The sequence below is a fragment of the Canis lupus genome, chromosome 18, assembly GCF_011100685.1.
Source record: "Canis lupus familiaris isolate Mischka breed German Shepherd chromosome 18, alternate assembly UU_Cfam_GSD_1.0, whole genome shotgun sequence".
Taxonomy (NCBI): domain Eukaryota; kingdom Metazoa; phylum Chordata; class Mammalia; order Carnivora; family Canidae; genus Canis; species Canis lupus.
In genome coordinates this window covers 29,200,754-29,225,866 of record NC_049239.1, presented here as the reverse complement: position 1 = coordinate 29,225,866, position 25,113 = coordinate 29,200,754, and the positions used below count along the sequence as shown (strand labels likewise).

The 25,113-nt window shown below is 40.3% G+C and overlaps 1 protein-coding gene across 7 annotated transcripts in view; it reads right to left on the bottom strand.

The window, feature by feature from the left end:
- The window catches only part of LRRC4C (leucine rich repeat containing 4C), a 1,155,661-nt gene that overhangs the window by 2,923 nt on the left and 1,127,625 nt on the right, over positions 1-25,113 (bottom strand). For 5 of the 7 annotated variants that reach the window (XM_038562992.1, XM_038562989.1, XM_038562993.1 and 2 more), the window contains one exon: positions 18,790-18,856. The exons of the other annotated variants lie outside the window; for them this stretch is intronic. The gene's annotated coding sequence lies outside the window, so the exon portion shown is untranslated. The remainder of the gene's footprint in view (positions 1-18,789; positions 18,857-25,113) is intronic. 7 annotated transcript variants of the gene reach the window in all.

Sequence of the window (25,113 nt, the reverse complement as noted above, 5' to 3'; positions counted from 1 at the left end):
CTGCTCTGACGTAGGGACTTTTATAGTCTCCATTTCCAAAGTGGAGAGCTTAATTGTAGGGAAACTAACATGCATAAAGTCACAAAGTTAGTAAGTACAGAACCAGGACTCAGACGCTCATCTGATTGGTCCAAGAGCATATGATCTCAAACACTCCATGAAAAAGCTTCTGGGAGAACGATGGCATAGGCAAAATATTTGTTTCACAATTTATTTATCTAAAATACCCTTTTTTGGGGAGTGACCTCAGCTGTAAGCCCTGGCAACTCGACTTATAGTACCTGTGAGGATACCCTGAAACAATGGCATGTGCAAACATACGTAAACCTTAAGGGATTTTCAAATACCCAAACTCATGATAATATAGCAACTGCTCCCTAGAGCCAGACATACCACAGATTAGAGCATTTCCATGAAACATAACTTTTATGTACAGAGGATACCTTAGTATAACAAAAATATTATATATCTTGTGTCCCTCCTCTTCCTGATTTTAACTAGATTTGTGGGAAGGGGAATAAAATAACTCACTTTCTGCATCTCTTCCAGCACAAGAAGGAATTTTAAAGGGGCTTGGGTTACCCAGTGTATGTCCCACTCTTATCATGAATTGGGCACCTGTGTAATGACTTCTTCCAAATCTCTCATGTCCATAAACAGTGTCTCTCCTATGAATCTCTTGGAAACAAAGGAAAAAAAGGGACAGGGGGGATCACTACCTTCAAATCCAAAAAGGCACTAATTTAGTACTAATAATGTGTTGCCCTGGGCAACTTACTAATCTTCTCTCCATGACACATTTTCCTCACTTACAAAATGGGAATGATAATATTACATACTTTTGGTGGCGTTGTGAGGATAAAATTAGTTGACACAGACAAAGTACTTAGAATAATGCCTCCTCTATTGTAAAAATTCAGTCATGTTAGATATTATTATTATTGTTTGTTGTTGTTGCTCTTACCCAGACACCATGCTAAGAAAAGGGCATATAAAGATGAAGAATATAATCCTTAACCCCAAAGAAATGATAATTCAAAAGGTGAGGCAAACAGGTGAAGTACAGTAATATACGTTCATTGGTATGAGACCAGGCCACATTGGCACAAGGGCACTGATGGGCTCCATCTGTGCTGGTAAATCAGAGGACTTTCAAAGAAGAGTATCATCTGCCCTAGGTTTTATATTAGAAGTTGATTTAAAAGAAAGTGGAAAGAAGAGCATTTTAGGCAAGGAGTAGCTTAGGCTAAGACAAGGACCTATGAAGGACGCCGGTGCATCCAGGGAATAGTAAACTGCCAACAGTCCCCTGTGGCATGAGGATGGAAGACCTGGGAAAGACATTTACTTCTTTCCTCGGGGCTGCAGCTCTAGATCCACTTTTCAAACCACCTGGTACTACGATCATTAGTCCCTGGTTCTGCTTCTCCAGGGAGTCTGCGAGCTAGTCTGTGAACACAAGGAGGACAGAGGCCATGTCTGATGCTTTTTTTGTCAGCCTCCCACCAACACAGTACCTGGTACATTATGTTCAATGGCTGTTGCAAAAGTGCAGAAACACTGAATATCTAATCCCAACTCTGTGTATATGTAGTGATTGGCACTAATATATTAATCATGACTTTCTATCTTCTCTATTTTCTTTCTTTTTTTTTTTTTTTTGAAAGAGAGAGAGGGAGAGAACTTATGAGTGATGGGAGGAGGGGCAGAGGGAGAGGGAGAGAGAGGATCTTAAGCAGACTCCCCGCTGAGCATGGCATCTGACAATACGGGAGGTCCTTGATCTCTCAACCCTGAGGTCATGACCTGAGCTGAAATCAAAAGTCTGACGCTTGACCAACTGAGCCACTCAGGTGGCCCTGTCTTCTATATTTGCTGACGTTTTGATATCCAGGGCCTTGTTCCAGAGAGAACCCTCCAGGGGCTAGGCAATTTCTAGAGGTAGTAAAGGACTTGCCCACCAGCATGCCTTTCAAATGCAAACTGATCAACCTGAAGCCTTTACCCCAACCACCTCCTTTATCGGGATCTCACAGGGCTAGCAGATTGCAAGCCTGCTTACCCTGCCTTCTCTTGCTTTGTCTCACAAACCATAATAAAGATTCTCACTCAGATTTTCCCTTGCTCCTTCTACCCCCTGACTGACCCAGGTGCTTCCTTGCAGGGGCCATGTGGCATGGCATGCTCCCTCCTCTTGGGAACTGTGAGTAAAAAAAATAATGTATCTCTTCAGTGACAATTGTCTCCTGATTTGTTTGTCTCATCGTACCGAAATAATAATAAAATCTACATTTTAAAACAACTAATCACTAAATGGCGGGGCCCTGCTCATCTTATTAATCTTGTTGATGGCTTTATAGGTCTATTCTATTGTTCCATTTATACCGTGACAACAATGTGATTGGTAGGCTTCTCACCCTGAGCTAGTTATTTTTTATTGTAAATGTGTACATGACCTTAAAAACCCTTGTAGATTTCCACTTTATATAGAATCCTACTTAATTTTCCAGTGACATGACCACTGAAAATTTTTTATTCTTATGATTTGGTAGAGTTTTACATTAGTTACCCTCTGTCCAACACACACATTTTAAGGTAATTGGGCATTTGGAAAACAGCATATAACATCTCTGGTACATTAACTGATTGGCATTTTTAGGATTGGGGTCCCAGGGTCCTGCCCCTCCCGTTCACCTTCCATCTCCCACCCTATGACTGACTCTCTGAATCCTAGGGTCTCTGGCAATAGAGATAGAGAGAAATAAGTAACCGAATATGGCATAGGAGGGGAGAAGATTAAATCCTTTGCTTACGATAAGCCATTTGCTGTCCTTTTCTCTTTACAATAAGAAATAGCAAGGCAGTCATGTCCCAGGGTCAAGGGAGAAGGCTCTAGGAAAGACTTCCAAAATTGAAATGCCTGCTGACAGCTCCATAACTATAACTGGGAAAGCTAGTCCACCTGTCTTTACTGTCTGCAAAAGGGGAACACCACTGTCATCCACCCAAAGGCCTTAGGGTAGCAATATCACATTATATATAAAAATTTATGTTACCAGCTCATAATAAGCAATACATAATAGATATTTAAAACATGCTAAAACTAAAAATAAGCTGATGGGACACTCAGTTTCTTCCTCTTATATAAGATAGGGATTACACGAATACCTATTATTCAAAGTTATGGTAAGGATTTACTGCGAGGATCCAAAGCATGCTTTCATATGCAAATATAATCCCTTGCTATTAATTGTAGATTGCATATGTCTCTCCCTTCCCAATCCCCAGGCTGTTTTATTTTCTATTTCTTGCTTACTTCAAGGTCTTTTTGCTATTGCTATTAATGAGATTTCCTATAAATCAGCCATAAGTAACGATTTATGAATTATAGCTGGTTCAAAGGTAATTTATAACCCACAGAAAATAACGCTTGGTACATGCACTGAATCGAATACACTACCGTCAACAAAACGTTTTCTATTTTTAAAATCTAAATTATGTTACTTTACATTAAAAGCCATGTTTCAACATCTCTTTCATAAGATGTTTTTATCACATCAGAAAGAAATCAATTTAAAAGTATGCACTATCCATTACAGTGTCATCTGACAGCATTTATTTACAAATGGATCTGTATGGATTTTGAATTAAACTGTAATACTTTTAGCCTTGTCCCAGAGGATATTCTGACTTTGTCAACAGACCTTTCTTCTTTCCCTACCCATGCTTCTGCGCACTAGGAAACGGGGGGTGCTTCATATAGTGCAGTATTATTGCTCAGTTAGCATAAGCTGCATCTAGGAATTGGAACTAGTTCGAGAGCCAGGTGAAAGAAAGGTGAATTCGTTAGCCACAACCACTCCCCCCCCCCCCCCCCCCCGCCCCCAGAACACACACTCACATTCATAAGTAGTTGTAGTGAAAAGGTAAATGCATGGAGATGGCTGTGTTCTGATTAAATTCTATGGGCACTGAAATGTGAATTTCATACCATTTTCACAGGTCTCAAAATATTATTTTTTAAACATTATTCATTTGAGAGGGAGGGAGGGAGAGAGAGAGAGAGAGAGCGAGCTCACACAAGTAAGAGTAGAGGGTCAGAGGGAGAGGGAGAAGCCAACTCCCCGCTGAGCAGGGAGCCTGACATGGGGCTCCTTCCCAGGTCTCTGGGATCATGACCTGAGCAGAGGCAGCTGCTTAACCGACTGAACCACCCAGGTGCTCCTCAAAATATTATTCTAAACATTTCTTCCTAACTACTTAAAAATTTAAGAACATTCCTAGTTCCCAGGGCTAACTTTTGGACTATCGTCTGCTGATCTCTTGCCTAAACAAGGATTGGTTGTACCACTTTGTCTCCAGAGAATGGTTAGGTCTGGGACATGTGACACCATTTGGCTAATGAGATGTGAGAAGTCAGCTGATGGGTTCTGGGAATTATTTTTTCTCCTGCTAAGGAGAAAAAAAGCATGAGGAAGTGATACTTCTTTATTATGTTTCTGGATATTGTTGTGAGTATAAGATGCCTAGAGTGGCTGAAGCCATCTTGTGGCCAAGAGAGGAGGAGGCCCGAGGATAAAGCTGTTATGTCAAGGAAGGAAAAGGAAAGAAGGGAAGAATTTGTATTCTTGGTATTTGGGATGGGCAGCTGAAGTAATGAATCCTATGACTATCTTTCCTCTATATTTTCTTAGTATGCAAAATATTCAATCCCTTACAATATAAACAAAACATTTTTTTCTGGTTACTTACCAGTAAACCTATCTTGATAATGTACATATTCATTCTTTCTCCCTCTCCATCCGCCTCTCCCTCCCTCTTGCTATCTCTCCCTTTCTGAAACCAATAGCAAAAAAACAGTAAGTAAGACTGTAGAAAAATTCTGATTTCATGTACCATTATACATTTGAGACCTACCCAAGGAAACAAAGTAAGCTGAGGCAACATGAACTGCTTGTCAGAAAGGAGATGAGACTCATCCCTACCATGCTAAGGAGGCTTTCTATTGCAGTCATTTCTCTGGATAACTCTTTAAATTTTAAAGAGTACTAGAATACACAGGAGAAGGAAAAACAACACCTCGAATAACACCATTATCAAAGATAGCTTACCTCTCCAAATCAAAATTATTTTAGAAATATTTTCTAACATAGTTCCATTTTTTTCCCCAGTTGAAATACAATTTCACAAGTCTGTTGAGTTTTCTCTACTCCTTAAATAGTATTATGTGGTTCTGCAGATTTTCAGGGAGAAGAAAATGTTTGTAACTCTGCCTAAGGCTGACCCTCTAGGCAAATGTAATGGAAGTGATACAACATTTAAATAGCTGTAAACCAGGGACTCAACCTGTCAAGTCAACAGGAGGTTCTTTGGCTGAACACACAGACCTGGCAACGTTTCTAGAAAATTGTAAGAAATTGAGATTGGAGAAGAAGAAGATGATGACGCCTGAGTCTGCATTTTCATTTTTCTCGAAGACTTACCTCATTTATAATAAAAGAATACATATGTTTGGAGTTTAGAGGTGACACAATCACAGTGTCATTAGGTGAGGAGAAATAGTGAATAGAGAGAACAATGTATTAAAAAAAATAAAAGAAAAGGAAAAAAAAAAGCATGTGGCCAACATGTTGCTATTGTTTGGACAGTAGAGTCAGGATTATAAGAATGACATTGGGGCTAGGCCTTCTAGAACATTATAATCTTATTGCAACTATAATAGAAATATACAGATACATATAAAAAATTAAAAAGTATATATATATATTTATATATATGTGTGTGTCCTATATATTGTATATATAATGCAAACCAACATATTCAAGATTTAAGTGCCATAAAGCATTGTCACAAGTCATAGATAATCAGAGAAAGGTTTAAGAAGATTCAGGATTTTATGTAGGTTTTTAAAGGGACATAAACTTGCATTGAGGCAGGGTGGTGGTGGAGGAGGTAAGAGATTACTTTAAAAAGCAGACGAGTAGGAGCATGAAATGAGGGAAAACTGACTTACTGGAAGCCAAGGGCTTATGCTGCAGAATTTAGATAGTTGGGTTGGCCCAACTGAGGGGCTCTGCAAGCCTGGTAGAAAGTTGGATTTGCTTCAGTAAAGAGACTTAGGAAGAAACCACAATCCCCTTAGGCAGGAAAGGGTTTGATGAGAGAGCACCGTGTGTAAAAAGAATGATCTGCCCTTGTGTATAAAAGAAATTAGAGAGGAATGGTTGATGGAAAAGTCCTATGACTTCAATAATCAATGGCCCTAGCGTTACTTTAAACCTGAATGAAACTGATCATCAACCTGACGATCTGACTACTGAGATGTGCAGGTGGAAATTAATCAGCCCTAGTTGAAATCCCTTGAGCATGAAATACCAGTGATGGCAAAATTAGCTACTCTATGGGGTCGCATTAGGAAATATCAGTGTACATAGAGATCAGGGGAGGATTTTTGGAAGTTATGATGTGGCCATCAGGAAAGAGGTATCTCTGATCACCGGTGCTGCTCATGCCTACTCTGGAAATTGCACACAAAGGACTTACTAGACATACATTCAGTTTTGGTTCCCTAACAAAATATTATACTTTCCAACCTGAAACAATGCTGAAGCACAGAAAGAACCACAAACTCATATTAGTAAAACCTAGAGGAACAAAAATCAGATCGAGAATGTAATGAGGAGGGTTGGAAGGTTGGCTTAGTATTACTGACTGACTGATCTTTGGCAAATCAGCCTTCTCTGAGTTGTACCTTTCTACGTGGGAGTGATGGTAATAACATTAATAAATAGACATTGAAAGAATTACTTGAATTAAATGCCATAGCATACACTAAAAACAGATCCCAAAACCTGCCCCTGCACCTCCAAAAATGCCACTGCCACACACCCAGTTGCTCAATGCAAAAATGTAAGAATCTTCTTTTTTTCCCCTCTTTATTTATATCCAGCACAACACTATTCATGTGACTCTATTACTAAAATATAACCGGATCCATTTGCTTTTCCTCTTTGACCCTCTCTAGGCCAGATCATCTTCATTACTAACTTGGACCATTGAAATAACTTCTTACCAGTTTCTCTACTTTTGCAATTGCCTTACCACAATTAATTCTCCATATGGCATTTAAAGTGAATATTTAAAATAAAAATATGTTCATGTCATCCTTCCGTTGAAATGCTCCTATTAGCTCCAGATCATTTTAGAGCAAAATGCAAACTGCTCTGGTCCCCAAATCAAGATTGTCTGATACCTGCCTGCATCTCATGCCTCTCAACTTTTCTTCACCTCCCTTCTGTCTTCAACCACATTGGACTTCCTCTGGTCCTCAAATGCTCCAAGCTTTTTCCCCCCTCTCAGGACCTGTCCTTTTATTTTTGCATGGTTGGTTTTCCTTGTCCTTCAGAACATCCCTTACATTTTTCCTTTTCAATTTTTTTCTTTACCATCCAGCCCAAAGAAGCACCTCTACCACCATCAATCACATCACCATATTTAATTTCCATCGTAAGACTTAGTATGGATATTTTTCTCATATACTTAGATGAATGTTCTCATCTGAGTGGAATGTTCCATGGAGCAGATACTTGTCTGTCCTATTCAGTAGTTTTCACCTGGCATGATGTTCATTAAATATTTGCTGAATGAATGCATGAATGAATGAATGAATAGTGTATAAGCACACAGAAGTATCCGGTAGATCGTTAAGGCTCTAAATTCACTGAGGACCTAAGTAATGTCACGTTCACTAATTGATGAACCTAGTAGAGTCCAACTCATAGAGTAGGAGTTGCATCAATTTCTGAGATGATGCTCGTCTAGTGTTTAACTACTTTCATAAAAGCCCTTCCTACAAAGAAAAGCTGGGGAGCACAACGCAGTATAAAGCTCATTTCCTTGTTTCCATACTCTCTTTTCAATTTTGTTTGTTTGTCTGTTTTCAGGGGAAGGCTTCCCTCTTTCTTTCTTTCTTATTGTCTATAGCAGCCCTGTTAAAGTTTGGCCAGACAATGCCCTCTGCTGTATGTGCCTAAAATAACACAGTCGCCTTGAAAATCCTAATGTAAATAACGCCTAAGTTATTTTCCTGAGTTGCTTCTTCACATTGCACCTACATGGACGTCGGAAGTAGGGAGGCTTGGCTCAGTTTCCGAGTCACTCCATTGGATCAGACCACTTAGAATAGAGCACAAGAATTCATATGGCAGAAAGTCAAGTAGTCTTCAAATCCCCTTTAAAATGGAAGAGCTTCTTGATCATCGTGCTTCTGCTTCTGGAACTCATGTGAACCATTAATTAGAAAATCCACGAGTGAAAAAGACCTCCTAATTCTTTTGTCACAATCCAAAGGAACAAGACGGAATAGGCAAGGGATTATGGTAGGTGGTCGCAGCTCCAACTTTGTCTTAGCTACAAGAAGTCAAATCTACTTCATGTTAGAAAAGCAGAACCATAAATACAGCCAATGACTTGGCAAGGCTAAAAATAAAATTAATTTTTTTTTTTTTTGCCTGCTTGTTTAGTTTCTCTCACATGATGCAAGAGAGATAAACATACCTGGCATGAAGTGTCTGGCTGTTTATGAATCCTTTTGATCATATTCACTTTTTGACGTTTATTATTTATGAAGAAATGAAATATAGATGACTGACTTGTTTCTCAAATTAAAGGGTGGGATTTGAGGTGTTCAGAGATATGTTTGTATTTTTATGATAGATGTTTGCTCTGTTGGTTTTGTGAAATGAATACCCGAAGAAAAAAGCTTAAAACCTTAAGCTCCATATACTGCTTGATATTTCATTCTTCAGGAAATGAAATCAGACTGTTCCAATTATCAGAAATGCCTGCATTCTCCTCTGCACTAATATTTTTAGGTCTGGATCCTACGAGTGCATGAAAACTTCACTTCTTTCCTTTTTCTTTTAGTTCTTTCTCTTTTCTCAGGTAAAAGGGCCACAAAGTGGTTAGTATATGTCATTCTTTATCTCCCAAATTGGCCTTTTCTTCTTGTACTTTTCCTGGGGGTGATCTACACAGTTAACACTTTGCAGATTTAGTGTAACAAGCCCCAGGAACCTAGGCAACCACCGTTCAAGAAAACATAACCCACCAATAGTTCCCATTTGCTTAGGGAATAAAGCCTAAATCCTTTACTGCCTCTACCCACTAGATGCCAGTAGCACCCCCAGTTGTGAGGATCTAGTGCCTCCAGACACTGCCAAATGTCCCCTGGAGGGCAAATTTGCCCTCTAAAAACTACCGCCTTAGTGTGACACATAGGACGCTCCATGATGCTGCGCCATACTGCTTTCCCTGTCTTACCTCCCACTGTTCTCCATAATACAGTCTAGGCTGCAGTCTGTTTCTGATTCTAAAAATATGCCTCCTACTTTTCCTCTTCAGAGACTTGCTCCTGTTTTTCCCATTGCTAGGAATGTCCTACTCTGATTTTTCTGTCAAAATTGTACTCAGTTTCAGAGCCAATTTTACAATGACCATTTCTATTTGGCTTTCGTTGGTCTTACTGGCTGGTATGACTCTATCCTTCCATGAGTGTCTATAATGCTGAGACTATAGCATTTATCAAATCTGTGTTTGAATCTACATGTTTGGGTATGAATCCAACATATTTAATCATAAGCTTCTTAAAGATAGGAACTGGATGATGTCTAGGCATGCAGTAAATATTTGTTGAATTGCATTACTGAATGCCTACATTTTAATCATAGTCAGGAGCCAGGATGATAAACTAATTTTGTAATAACAAATAACATATCAAGGTCCATTGATAAGGCCTGCATGAGAACCAAAAAAATTAAAATGCTTTACAACTTAGTACAAATGATAAAGAGGAGGGTTCGATAATTACCCCTTGCCCTCTCATACACACAAAAATGTAAAAATAAATTCTGAAAAGGCAGATTGCCCCAAACCAGCATGTAAATGTGCGATTGAAAACAATAAACTAAGTAAAAATTTCTCTTTACCAGAAATAAGCTGTATCCTAAATATTACATCCAGAGTACATAGTACACTGAAACATTATGTATTTTATATAGATTTTATATATGTATATTTTATATATCTTATATGAAATATATATTTTATATATTTATTTATATCTTGTATATAAATATATATTTATTTTATATGTATTTTATATATATATACACATATATAATGAAAGAAGGAAAGAAAGACAAAAACAGAGCAAAAGGGAAAGAAAGAAAGAATCTCAAGAAAAAGTTGGTATGTACCAACTACTTACATAACTAAGTGAAGGCTAATGGAATATAGAATCTAAAAAAAAATCAGAGATAAAAATGTGTGCAGTATCCATCTGTGAAACTGCCTAGAGGTCGGATACTCTGATTTATGTACTCTATCATTGTGAGAATACATGAGCTTATATATATGGAAGGATTTAAAACAGTGCCTGATACTTAGCCAATACTGTATGAACATTTGTTGTTGTATTTATTGTTATTGTTATTTATCCAGTCCCGGTGACAGCTGAAGTCCAATTATGAGGAATGATTGATACATCAGACAATTATAATCTGATGCTAAGGCAATTTGAATCATACAATTAAGTTTTCTTAGTTTGATTTCTCATCAACTGCCTTATTTAATTAGAATGTTTTTCTATGAAAATGCAGAGTTCAATCCAAGGGTTCTTAAGAAGCTCACGAATGAATTCTAAACCATTTATGAATCTCTTGAAATTATATGCAAATTTTTGTATAAATGTGGAGATTGTGTATTTTTGTAGGAAGATTATTCATTGGTTTTACCATCATATTCTCAAAGAGATTTATGGCTCCAAAAAAGTTTAAGTTCTACATAAAAAGATTTGACAGACTGAAGTACTTCAAGTGTCTGTTATAGTTTTAGCTATAATTTAACCAACTGGCATTCTGCTCTCTATATCCATTTCTTATGCGTTTATAAGTGTGACTACAACTTTCTTATGATGAGCTTACCCAATTCAAATTTCTGAGAGTCTAAAACTTAGGACCAAACCTATGTCTTGAGTAGATTCTTCAAGACGAATGTCCACTGGAAAAGGTCTTGGAATGCAGTCTTCCCTAGTGACAATAATCCTTGCCATATGCATTAACAGTGGTATGCAGGTGACAATTTACCACTTCATGCCATATTTTTAAGGAATTTGTGTCAATGTAAGAATCAGGATGCTGCATGATGAAATGTGGACTTCTCTGGTCCAGAACTATCCTTCATTTGGCCATAGTTTTATTCCTTAAAGGAAAATGCCCTGAGGTAGTGTAACTGAATTGTTAACGTCTACCTATCTCTTGGAATATTTTGGGTAATTCTGACTGATGCCAAAAGAGAAAATACCATGCTTATTAATATTAGTGAAGATCAACTGCATAACAGAAATGCATCAAAAATAATATCCCATTTACAACTACTACAACCAAAACCCCAATAAGAATCTCCACTCTCCCTCACAATACACACACAAGCACAAAATCTATTGTTGAATGAGATTTAACTGCAGAAATTGGACACATGTGTTAACCTCTCAGGATACACAGTAGGATGATTCCAGGCTTTCAGTGTGAAATAGGAAAAAAATAAATAAAGCAGATACAAGAGGCTGAAAATTTCAAACTATGTTTAATCAAAGTATGAAAAATTATTTTACTCAGGACATTGTTCTTCCAGTCCACAGAGGCTAATGCTTATTCTTTTATATATTCATATTTACATTAACATTTATATATTTTTGTGTCCATGTTAATGACAGGGCAAGTAACTAAAGAAACTTTTGAAAATCTAACAAGTCCATCTTAAACATGAACCCTTGGCAAGGCAGATAGAGAAGGATTTGATTTCAGAAAGTTGATAATGCAGTTAATGACCTTGCTTCCCATGCTTCCTTTGGATTGATGACTAGCTAGGAGGAGTTGATAGCCATTAACCCTCAACTGCTCATTAATCCTTAGGAAATGCCCTGTGCAAGGTCCTCATTGCCTTTATGGGTTGAAAACAAACAAACCAACAGTAACATCCAAAGAGGCATATAGATTTTTGTAATGAGTAATGTAATTTAAATTGCCATGCTAGGGAATCTGAAGAGAATAAATACCACATGCAGAGAGTCATTCCAATTTTAAAATCACCTTCTAATGTTGTGTTAGGTACTTTCTTCCCTGTTTATTATTAAACAGTACAAACCCCAAATTTCTTAGACAGTAACCAAACACACATACATACACACACACACACACACACACACACACATATGTAAAATATCCCCAGGCAAAGTATTAATGATGTTGGGGACTCATTTCATAGTAGGATCCTGGGAGAGAGAAATTTTAAAGTCATTTCAGCTCTAATAATACATGATTCCAAGTATGTGTACCAACACTCTGTGAACTTCCCCTGTGAGGGAATCCCTTCCACTCAGTAACTCCCTGTCACCGATCACTGAAACACTGTGCTGTGACAAGCCTAACATAAACAACAAAGTCATGAACCAATGCCAAGTCGCTGCACTGAGTGAGTGTGTAGGTGGCTGTGCAGATAATTAGAAGTCGCCTGGTGTTCAGGGGGAACCAGGAAGGGGTGAACACTCAGGGAAGGCTATGTGGACATGGGTTTTAGTAGGAGATGTGGGTTTGGGTAAGTACAGTTCTCAGTTCTTGACAAGTAGGACCCAGTGTCTCCTATCAGATGCCTCACAGTATAGTGGGATTCGTAAAGAATAAATAGGGGATTTTAGTGCAGCAGAAAGTGCTAGACAAGAACGTACAGCATGTTTTAGGAGAACACAATAACAGATAGAAAAAGAAAGAGAGAGAGAGAGAGAAGAGAGAGTTTTCTGGAGAAGAGCTTGCGGTTGGTGGGTAACGTATGAAAGTGAACATGCACATGGGGCAGAGAGGCACAAGATGACTCCTATGAGGAATCCACACTAAAAACCAGTGGGAGAGAAGGTAGGATAACTAAAATAATACCATAATGTGAAAAATAGATAAAAAAAATATTTAGATTCTGTATTAAGTCATCAGATGGGTTGTAGGGACTTGACTGTTCTCCTTGTGTTGGAAGGAAATAGCATTATGGGAGGAGTATCCAGGGAAAAACAAATTTGCAATAGTATGAAGCATGGACAGGGAAGAGTACCCTGTGAGGTCTGAGGTCTGTGAAGAAATTATTTCAAAAATTGAGGAATAAAAACATGAGGGTCTGGACTAGGCTCTGCTTTTTAGCTGAAATAGAGGCTGACATGACATTATAATTTCCACATCTCTGCTCCCCAAACCTTACACCAGGAGACTCTCTTCAGATTTCACCAGCTTCCTTGATTCCTGACCCATGGTTGGCTGCTCTGACATCTGTATATTTCAGACTCCCTAAAACATCAGAGCAACCCCCTCCATCAAGGTCTGGCTTCCACTGAAGATCTCCGAGCCACCACCTGGCAGTTTTCAGCATGACTCGAGAGTTTAATAAATTCACCAAAATGACCCACAAAAACCTGATAAGGAAACTCTTTAATTGAGTCTGTGTTTATGAGATCTGAGCAAGGGGAGGAAACAGAGTAGACTCCTTCTGTGATTTCCAGGCAACGTCCTTTAATCAGAATGCAGATAGCAGGGATGGCCTCCTAATTGGAACTGGAGCTGGTTTCAAGTAACCTCAACACTGTTAACATTGCATAATGACAAAACCTTGGTGATGACATGTCAGATAATGGGAATGACTGTAATCAGTTGATTTCTTTGTTTCCCCCTAATGACCACAAAAGAGGGAATTATATGGCAGATGCAGACATTTGGAAATTGGATTCTTAGTTATTTAGTTAAAGCAGCCCTCATTTCGCTGGGTGCCGTGTTACACACAGGTCATGCACAAGTGCTCTTTTTTGCACAGTTCTCCTGTAACAGACTCGTTCTCAGTTACCATGGAACCTTGCAACATGAAGACTCTGTTCCAACATGAACAAGCTTCGGTTAGCACAGTGCTGTGCAAAACAAGGACTCCAAGTATTATCTGATATTCACTTGTCTACAACGCAGAAAAAAGATTAAGAAAATCCACGAAAAGCAATAAGCAACCGGATCCCCAATCATATCTTAATGGACTAAGAAAGTAGGGACGCCTGTGCACACTCCTATTGAAGTCAGAAGTGAACTACTTTTTCCTCTCTTTGGATACTGAAAATTACTCCTTGATTACCTCTCTCACTATCTTTTTTTATTATTATTATTCTCTAAAGGATGCATCTTAGAATAATCCAAGTGAAAAAAACAAAACCACAAAGGTGACAGATTCTAATACAGATATCACAGAGGCTGGGTGACACTGATGCCAACCCCTTAAACTCTCTGTACCCTTCCATAAAGTGAAGACAGAGTGAATATTTGCTCTTCTGTGCCAAAGAAATCCTGGAAAGATAAAGTTTAATCAAAAAGAAGTGTAACAAAAGGCAAAATCTACAGAGGGAGGGTAAATGATGATGTGGGGGTCACCCCTACACTCCTCAACGCCATCTTTTAGGTGGCAACTGTCACCTGCACCGAGATGGAAGGTGGAGACAGATATAGGCAAAATTCTAAGATCAGTGGTTGGAAAACTACTGCACCCACACAAAAATCTGGCTCACCACCTGTGATTTTTCAATAAAGTTTTATTGGAATACTCACATACCCATTCATGTATGTATTATCTATGGCTGCTTCCGCATTAAAGTGCATAATTGTGTGGTTGTGATAGACTAGAAGCTCGCAAAGCCCAACACACGTACTCATGGACCCTCTACGGGAAAAGCTTGCTGACCTTGCTCTGGAGAATCTATGATAATCCCTTCTCTTAATTCTCTCTCTCCAATCCCAAACCTGCCAAGACGATCTATTAGGGTGTGGAAGAAAAATATCAAAATCTCTGTTTATAACCAACTTCCACCTCAGTGATAAGAAAAAGATTTGGTTTTACTGATTTGGCAGTGGTTCCATGGGTCACGTAACACATGTGAGGCGTCCCGGGCAGAGGAGGGGGTTCCGTCGCACAGCGGGGTGGTCTGGGCTCTGGTTACTTGCTCATAGGTTTCCAGTACCTGGTGACATACGATAATCTCTGTGTGTCTGGCTAAGTGGCTTCTGGGATTCTTTATTTAGTTTAAGAAAAAAAAAAAAAACTAACATAAAATGGAGAAAGGAGCTTAAAGGGACTCTTTCAGAGATCACACAGAATGAATATTCTCATCACGAGGTAGGCATCAGTGCCCACAAGCAAAAATGGCAGAGCTAATGTTTTCTAGTCCAAGTTCTTTGAAGCCTTACGATGATTATATATTAAAGAAATGTTCCTTCTGATTAATTGTGTGTGTGTGTGTGTGTGTGCACAGGGGGATGGGGCTGAGGGTGGGGTAACAATAGTATGCTCTCCAGCCATGGTGTCCGTCCCATCTTGGCCAAGCTGTTCACCCTCTTCTGAATTCTCTAGGTGCCCCCCACCCTCTCGGCCTGATGCATGCCTTGTCTTCAGGCTTTTCCCCTCCCCATCCCACCCCAGCCCCACTCAAGCACATTGTTGTGCAAAATCAATGATGCTTCTGTCCTTGGGATTGAGAACTGTGTGCTCCTGCAAGCCTCTTGGGGTCCTGGGAGCATGACCTGAAAGCAGGTTTGCAAGAGACAGACTGTGTAAGTGCCCTCTCCTTCCTTGCTTTCCCCCCCTGCTCGAAGGGTCTTCCTCTCACCATTCCTTGGAAGGAGGAATTAAAACCTGCCAGGTGGGATCCCTGTGTGGCGCAGCAGTTTGGCGCCTGCCTTTGGCCCAGGGCGCGATCCTGGAGACCCGGGATCGAATCCCACGTCGGGCTCCCGGTGCATGGAGCCTGCTTCTCTCTCTGCCTGTGTCTCTGCCTCTCTCTCTCTGTGACTATCATAAATAAATAAATAAATAAATACCTTAAAAAAATTAAAAAATAAATAAATAAATAAATAAATAAATAAATAAATAAATAAATAAAACCTGCCAGGCTGAAGCTTTAACACTGGTGACCATAGAACCCAAATTAAGAATACTAGACTCTGAGAGTTTTGATATTAAAAGGAACCCCAGAGACCTAGGTAAAAACTCCACTTCCACTTCCACTCCCTGGAGATCTGGTCAGGAACCCTGGATCTCCCTGTCCCTCGCCCGCCAGGGGGGTGCCAGAGCTTCTTGGCTTTCCTTTCTCATCATCAGGGTAACTTTTGCTTATAAATGATGAGATAGATGACTTATAGCCTATAAAACTGTATGTATTACAGAGGGTTTGGAGACTGGTCATTTTTTACTTTGGATCTAAATTGAGAAAAAAAATCAGAAAGGGGGGGTGGGGGAGGCAGAAAGGGTAAAAACCACAGCTTTCTATGTGGCGGATACTTTACACACTCTCCATATACTTTACTTCATCCTCATAACGACTGCATGAAGCAGATACTGTTTTGGGGCTCAGCCCAAATCACACGAGTGGTTAGTGACCTCAGGTCAGCTTTAGCCCCTTTGAGCCCCTTTAGCCACTGCAGGGATGGATGCACCCTCTACTAGCCACGTGGCTTTGGAGAAGCAATTCACCCTTTTGGCAACTCATTTCTAAAGGGATGAAGCAAACCACCTCTCCCCCGGTGTGCTGGCTGCGTTACCACAACTAATCTTAATGAAACACCATTTCTTAGAAGTGCTCACTCACCCTCATTTTGTCTATGAGAAACCAAAACAGCGTCTGAGCACCATAGTCAACTTTTCAACTGGCCTGTTGTGGGATCTAGACTTCGACCACCAGCTCCAGACTGTTTTCTCCCTTCAGCACACTGCCTGGTGATGAATTTTGTGGGGTTAACTAAGAAGCCTAAATGCAAGTACCAAAAGCATTTGCCTAAATGCGCAAAATACCTGGCACACAGTAGGTACACGATATATAGCGTGTTTGTTTGTTTTTTTTTTCTTTCCTAAATAAACTCCTTCCTCCTCCTGGAATATGGTCAACCCAGTGATTTTATGCTCCATTTAGAAGACTGAAAATCAGGGTTGAGGAGGAAGAAATGCATCAGTGTGGGTTCCCCGAATCAAGGAAAAGCCACCGCTGGGGTGGAAACATGGACCATGACCTGCAGCCTTTCAACTGGCAGCCAAGGGTTCCTTCTTCCCAGCATGTGTTTCCTTAGTAAACTTCACTCTCAATTCTTTTGTTTTTGAAGAAAAACATTTCCAGCTAATAACACAATTACACTTAAGTATCAGAGCTCATTTTAGTATTATTGCATTTGTTAAATCTAACTGAGTCCAAATTACTTCCTTGTTGCTAATAAGAGAAGGGGGAGGAGGAGCAGGGGAGCAGGGGATGGGGGGTGGGGAGGAGGAGGGGGAGGAGGAGGAGGAGGAGGAGGAGGAGGGGAACCGAGGGCGAGAGGGTTTCCAGGGTTAAAGGAAGAGAAAGAGATGTCTACACCGAGTAACAGAAAAACAGAGATAGCAACGCTGCGTGTAGCCTCAAGTCCAACGAATGTCAGTTAAACTTGCTGCCCACAGTTTCTATGGAAACCCCTTAAGTTAAGAGTGGAACACAGACATTTTTTGGACTGCAATTCACAAGCTGTTTATTTAATTATGATGAAACATGAGACTGTTAGGGACAATACTATTATCATACTGATAGCATTTAGAATTCAACGGATGGCTATGGCAAAATAAAAAGTTAAAAAAAAAAAAACCCACACATTTAAGTCATTACCTTCATGTGAACTGCATGCAAATAAAACGCATCTTGTTTTTACAGGACTTCAGACGTTATTTCCCTCAGGCGAACCCCAAATTAGCCAAATGACATTCATTAAAAGGGAGTTCTTCAGAGGCCTCATGCCAATTATACCCCCCCATACCCAGTGAACAAAACCAAGGTCACAGCATATTTTCAATTAAGCCCAGGATAGCACCAAAGTGCAGCACAGCTGGAAAAGCAAGCACGTTATTACCCCATAGATCATTTGTGAGCAATGAATAGGTCTCTGGTGTTTTTCTGTTTTATAGATATCTGAATATAAAAAAAATATAAAGAAAATAGCTTCAGATTAGCTTTTGCCTTCCAAAATAAACAACCACTTTTAGGGCAATACTCCTGGTGGCCCGAAGAAGAAGGATTGGAAGCCATCACTTTTCTGTCCCTGATGATTGGAAAAGCTTTGCTTAAGCCTTTAATTTGGCCACAGGGAACCATGTGATTGATGGACTCATTCATACCCTTGTTCCCTCACTGAAGGAACATGTAGTTTCCACCTACTATCTATCAGGCACTGTGCTAGGGACGAGGGAGGCAAGAAGATTAAACCCCAGTCCCTAGCTTAATTATGGACTCCTTAGAAGGGAATGCATTAATTTTACGGATAAATATTTATGGAGGGACAACTATGGCTTATAGGGATTAGACTAAATAGATCAATAAATCTAGGACCCTGCCTTCCAGGAGGTTACAATTAAATGGAGGCAAAAAGACACACAGTCATAAGTCTTAGAGCAAGGAGTCAGTGCCCCCACCTGCTGCCTCATGGCCTCTCGCTAAGGAGGTAGAAATGCTACCAATGGATGCTGTGCTACAGGAGGTGCATGTGTTCATGCGTACGGCACGACTGGCTGGTGGACGACAGGGTGAGGAGGGGGCTCTGGGATTATTTCTGTAGGAGAACCCCCTTTCCAGATCTGCCTTCGAGTCACCCCTACCCTTACAAAATCTTCAGCCCATAAAGTAGAACCGAAGGAGGAGGCACTCACAAGAGAAGTGAATCCCAAGGAGAGTCATCTCTGGTGTCAAGCTGGGAACACGAAGGCTGTTTCTCAGCTGCCAAAGACAAACATACCAGAAATTTGCAAATATGACTCAGTGACTGTGTCTTTCCTACTATACTGCAGCCTGTTTTTTTTCTTTTTTTTTTTTTGAAATTCAGTAGTGGTTTGCAGGAGCTGGGCTTCCCACAAGTTGCGCGTGCTAGCAAAGCCAGTCGTTGCTGTGATTGGATTTGACAGTGTATAATGAGCCACTTCACATTAGCTGCTGTTGTAGTGTTCAGCATATTGTGGGAAAAGATTTAGCATGAATCATCACCCACCTAGCTCACCACTGTGGCCTCTACTCTGTAAACAGGCAACGTGTTTGCCAATCTAAAATAAATAAATAAATAAATAAATAAATAATAAATAAATAAATAAATAAATAAATAAATAAAAGCATCCATTAGAACAATTCAGCGTATTTCTGGATCTGCTGCCACCACCATCACCACAGACAACACTGGTGACAATATTTATTGAATTGCCACTGTATTTTAACATTCTCCTGGGCAGAGGGCCAAGGCAGCTATTTTAACCACTGGCCGTTTGGAACAATGCATTTTTTCATGCCAATGAGTCCGAAGGCCTATAGCCTACACTTGATTCTGACTTAGATGCATAACCTTCAATAGGTCACATTTTCTCTCTGATCCAGCATCTTAATCAAAACCGCCTTGGAAGTTCAAATGGGATAAAATATTTTGAAGATGGGTAGGGAGTAGTTAAATAGAACACACCCAATTACCAAAGTCAAATGGGACGTTAAGAATTTGACATAGGCATCGGCTGTACACTCGAGTTGTGTCTTTATCCACATCCCAAAACAAAAGAGATAGTGTCTCCTCCTCCTATGCATCCCAATTCCCATCCCCTCACCCTGGACCCACACACACACTCCTATGGCAATGACAGATTAAAAATTAGATTCTGAGCTTGAGGGCCACACAGTGTTTGGGGCAAATGTGGAGGGAGAGCGCAAAGCACAGTGAGGTCAACTACAGAATCTCTGATTCCCACAAACACAGATCTTTACAGCCGAAGCTTCGACATACAGTTGGTGCAAACTGCATAGAGAGGAAACCCTGAGCAAATACAGATGGAAAAAAACCCACACAATTAGTAATCAAGATCAAGGGACTGACATGGGTATTGAAGCCACCAAGGATTCCATCAGCAGTGGGACTGGAAAGAACAGCAGGGAGGCAGGTGTTAAAATCTTCAAGGAATGAGGAGGAGTGAATTGCGGGTCTGTTGGTGACTCCTACAAGGAGGTGTTAGCAGGTGGCACAGTCTGCTGGTGTAAGCTTCAAAGCTGGGCACTTTACCGTGTTTGGAACAGATAATATAAGTAAATGTGCGTCTCAGACTTCAAAGCAATATATCACTGGTGAGTATTATTATTACCACTTAAGTAAAATTGAATATAATTAAAATTTGTTTCAGAGGTGATCTGTGGGTTTTCCGTTATTGGTTTTAAAAGATGTGGAACTCAACCTCATAGAAAGTTTCCCCAAACCTCCTGGTTTCAAGAACCCTTGAGATAGGAAATATGAAATGTGAGTGACAAGTCAACACGTCGGGGATTTATAGTGATGTGAGAGCGAGGCATTGGGTAACAATTAGCGTGTGTAGAGCGGGGAAAGAAGAGGTAGGAGGAGAAAACCATGTTCATGGCTAAATCAAGTAGCCAATTCTCAGTTCTCGTATCAGATGAAAATGCGCAGCATTTGACGTAGTGACCACTCTGTCCTTTCTGAAACACTGTTTGCACTTGGCTCCTGGGAAACCACTCTCTCGATTCTCTATCTCCTTGGTTAATCTGTTCTACCTCCATCACTAGTTGTGCCTTATCTGTCAGGCCACTAAACCCTGGGGTGCAGCAGAGCTCACCTAGGGGACCCATTCTTTGTCTAGACTTCCTTTGCACGTGATCTCACAGTGGCTGTAAACACCATCTGCAAACAGACATCTCCAGTCTGTAACGCAGACTCGTACATACAACTGCTAACTCGAGACCTCCATGTGGAGCCATCGAAAACCAATCTGTCCAAGATAAAACTCTTGATTCCAACTCAACCTCCATCCCCAGTAAAGATTTTACTAATAGCAACTCCATCCATTCGTTCATTCATTCAACAAAAAATGTTAAGCTCCTACCATATGCCAAGCATCGTTCCAGGGATCGTCCTCCTAGTAGTTGAGGCCAATGTCCCCTTGAATCTCCACGTTTTCCACCTCATCCCCACTATTGCCTCCTGTTACCTCTACACCCAGTCCTGTCACCTTTACGTCCTATTGCCTATACATTAGAAATCATGTGTATTGAGTCTCGTCACCTCCACCACTAGTGGAGTGCAATCCTAGTGCATTCTCTAGCTGCATAAGTGAGTTATTCCAATAGCCTGGTCCAATGTCCTGCTATCTTTGCTTCTATGTGTGCGTCTCCTCACTTTTTTCTCCACACAGTGGAGAGATCCTGTCAGAATGAGAGTCAGATCACATCCATTCTTCTGTTCGATGCTCAAAGGCCTCTTATGTCACTCAGAGTAACATCAAGGTGTTTCCAGTAGCCTATGAGGCCATTTATATTTTTGTTCCATAGCCCTCCTACGTCTCTGATCTTATCCTGCTTCCACTCTTGCTCTTACTCCCTCCACTCTGGCCACGCCAGTTCCACCCTGTTCCTCCAGTACACCAAGCACATCTGCTACCTTAGAAAATTTGCAGTTGCTGTTCCTTCTGTTTGGAACAATCTTCATCCACACAGACCTGTAGCCTTGCATGCATACGACCATGGTACCGCCTTTCATCCAAATACCTACACGCTTTGCTTCTTTACTTCTTCCAGGTCAGAGAGGCCATCCTTGGCTATGCTGCCTAGAACATAACTGCCCTTCCCCTATTGCTCTCTCTTCCCTTATTTGGTTTTATTTTTCTTCACTGTCCTTCTCACAACTAGAGATAATGCACATGTATGCATTTCTGCCTTCTCCAACACTGTGAGGTCCCAGAACATGGAGTTTGTGTGATTTGTTTATGGAATGAGCCCATCCGTAGTCCAGTTTTACAGATGAAGAGACTAAAGCTTACTAGAGAAGTTGAGTGCCTCTCTGAGAGCTTCCCTAGAGAAGATGGAGATTATGTAGCAGGGAAGGGAGTGCAAAGATGGAGAGGGTAATGAATCCTGGATCAGGCATGTGATAGGGCCCAGATATTAAGTAGATGAATCCTGTCATTAGATGTAGCAACTCTGTGACAGGCCCATTCTATCATCTTTTTAGACTGCAATTCCCCCATCTGTAAAGTTCAGGGTCAACTTCAGAAGGTTATTCCAAACATGAAATGAGGTGACACCCATAAACCAGTAAGCTGGGCACATCATAAGCTCTTGGATAGCAGGAATGATTATTGTTATCTGAGAGACTTTCATTCATTGCATATTAAGTACTTCTTTACTGACCTGAGGAGTCACTAAACAATTAACCCACTTTTATAAAATGATTATTTGGGGCTGAACATGCTACTTATCCCCAAATACATGTTCGGGCCTGGACACGGGAAAATATACCACCTTGATCTTTCACATAGCACCATCAACATAAGATTGGCAACAAGAAAGATGGTAACTAGAATCTTACCTTTTGTTTATATTGTGCATTACAGATTCGAAAATCCTCTCATATTCATTATCCTGTCTGACCTTCACAATTATGGGAGGTAGGCAGAAGAGATTATATTTTTCCACTTTGCAGATGAAAATGTTAGTGTATAAGGAGGTTAAGTAATGTGGGTCATATTTATTTATTAAAAAAATATATTTTATTTATTTATTCATGAGAGAGAGAGAGAGAGAGAGAGAGAGAGAGAGACAGGCAGAGGGAGAAGCAGGCTCCATGCAGGAAGCCCGACGTGGGACTCGATCCCGAGACTCCAGTATCATGCCCTGAGCCGAAGGCAGTGGCGCTAAACCACTGAGCCACGCGGGCTGCCCAATGTGGTCATATTTAAAAGGAGCAAGACTGATACGTGAAAACGGTTAATACAAGAAGTTAAATATTTAGAGCTCTAGGCTAGTGCCTTGCCCAATACATAATATTTTACTGTGAACGAGTTAAGGGATGGAAGGAGGTACTTTTGTCATTCATTGTTCCTAGGTTCCCCAAAGTTGTAGGAACTTTTTTTTTTTTTTGGTGTATGTATGTGTGTATGTGTGTGTGTGTGTGTGTGTGTGTGTGTGTGTGTTTACAGAAAGATGGAAGAGGGGCAGAGGGTGAGGGAGACTCTTAAGCGGACTCCACACCCAGCATGGAGCCTGATGCGGAACTCCATCTCACCACCCCCAGATGATGACCTGAGCCGAAATCAAGGGTTGGACACTTAACGGACCAAGCCACCCAGGTGCCCCACAACTTGCTTTTCTGTGTGCTTTTAAAGCACATTGAACCATATGGATATAACAGAAAGAACACGTATTGAGCAATTATCAATGATTGTGTTAGACATCCGAGTTGTACTTGCCTACCCATGTGTCTTTCAGCATCAGTAGGCTCCATACCTTGTTGAGACAGGTACTATATTCCAGTTTATGTGCATACATAATCCAGTTATTGCCATTTAGTGCTCAATAAATGTTTCTTCAATGAGCAAATGAAATAGCTTAGTTATATACAGAAAGAACCACCTGAAAGTACACCCTGAGTCTGAGTCACACAGTTCATCTATGTGATTAGAATGAAACACATAAAATTGGTATGTCCCAAATCAGAAACTGACAATGATTTCATAGGGTTCAAACTAAGAGTTTTCAGACAGACGGTGATTTTGGAAATGTTCAGTTTGCCAATCAAATTTCTGGGACTTATGGAGATCCTTTTCAATTTACATCTAGTTGTATAAACTTTCATGTACCAACCAAGAGAAAAACAGCCAATAATTTTATTTCAATGGAAAGTCTTCTAGCTTCAGACATTCAATATGTAGGACAGTAATTACAGACAAAACCAGAATAAGCACAGTCAGTACCGAGTTATAAAGGGTTCATTTTCTATTGATTACCTATAGCGGGGTCCACAGGCACAGGGCAGAGAAGACACTTGCTCTGACACAGCCTTAAAATCCAATTGTGCAGCCATTTGTACATCAGGGAAAACTTAGGTGTCCATGTGGTTTTCTCTTAACGAAGCTGCTCAAATATTATTAATTTTCAATAGTTCTATTCTGACTTGCTCCTTTGTCATCTGACTTGCCCACAGAGAGAATTAAGCACTTATTTATCATTTTTTTCCATAGCACTCTTCATTATACCACTTATCACCATGTGAGAACCAACACTGTATCCTATTAATCAACTGCCACTGCAGAACACTGTGCTGGGCATACGCAGAAAATAATTTTAAATTAGAGTGAAGTAAGCATCTGAAGTATAGACATGGGTGAAAATACATATGCTGTTTAAATATCTCTTTAGCTGCAATGGTACCCTAGTTTAACAACAGGGATCAGGATATGTGGGTACACGAGATGGTACAACAAAAGTGTCCTTGATTTTCAAATAACCGCACCAGTCAACCTCCTGGTCTAACCGATCTAAATCTATGGTTGGAAAGGACATGTGATAGCTGTGGTCTGTGTAAATGTGACGTTTATCTTCATGAAGAATGGATCAGGGCTGGCACAGTCATGAATGACTTATCCCATCTCTCCTCACAAGTGAAGATAGATGACACAAAATATCAACCACCATGCATTATATATATTTATTTCACATTTACTCCTCCAGACACAAACATACAGGAGGCCTTTTCCTCAACCTTATTGTTTTTCATTTTCCAAATATACAGCTAACAGTAACAACAGAGAACCTCTGGGAAAGTCAGAGGCAATGAAAAATGCTGAAATGACTTCTATAGGACAAGCTATATCCTACAAGAGGTAATGTCAATACACCTTATCTCTGAGCACTCTAGAACGGCTGCGAGCCTTCAAGTAGGATTTCCATGGTTTTCTGGCTGCTATCATTAGGCTAATGTTATGAGAAAATCGCAAAGACCCTCCAAGGATACTGCACTAGGTTACTCTCCTACTTGTGGAAAATTCGTGAAGATGGTGGTTCTAACAGAGTAGCTTCTAATACCTCCTGGTCATATAGCAGTCCTTTTGGTTTACTGTATTCTCAGATGATATTCATTATCCTCAGGAGACATGCATTCCTCAACTTCTGAGTTGGATTAGGATGACCTCATTAGACTTCTTAAATTGCTGGTAAAG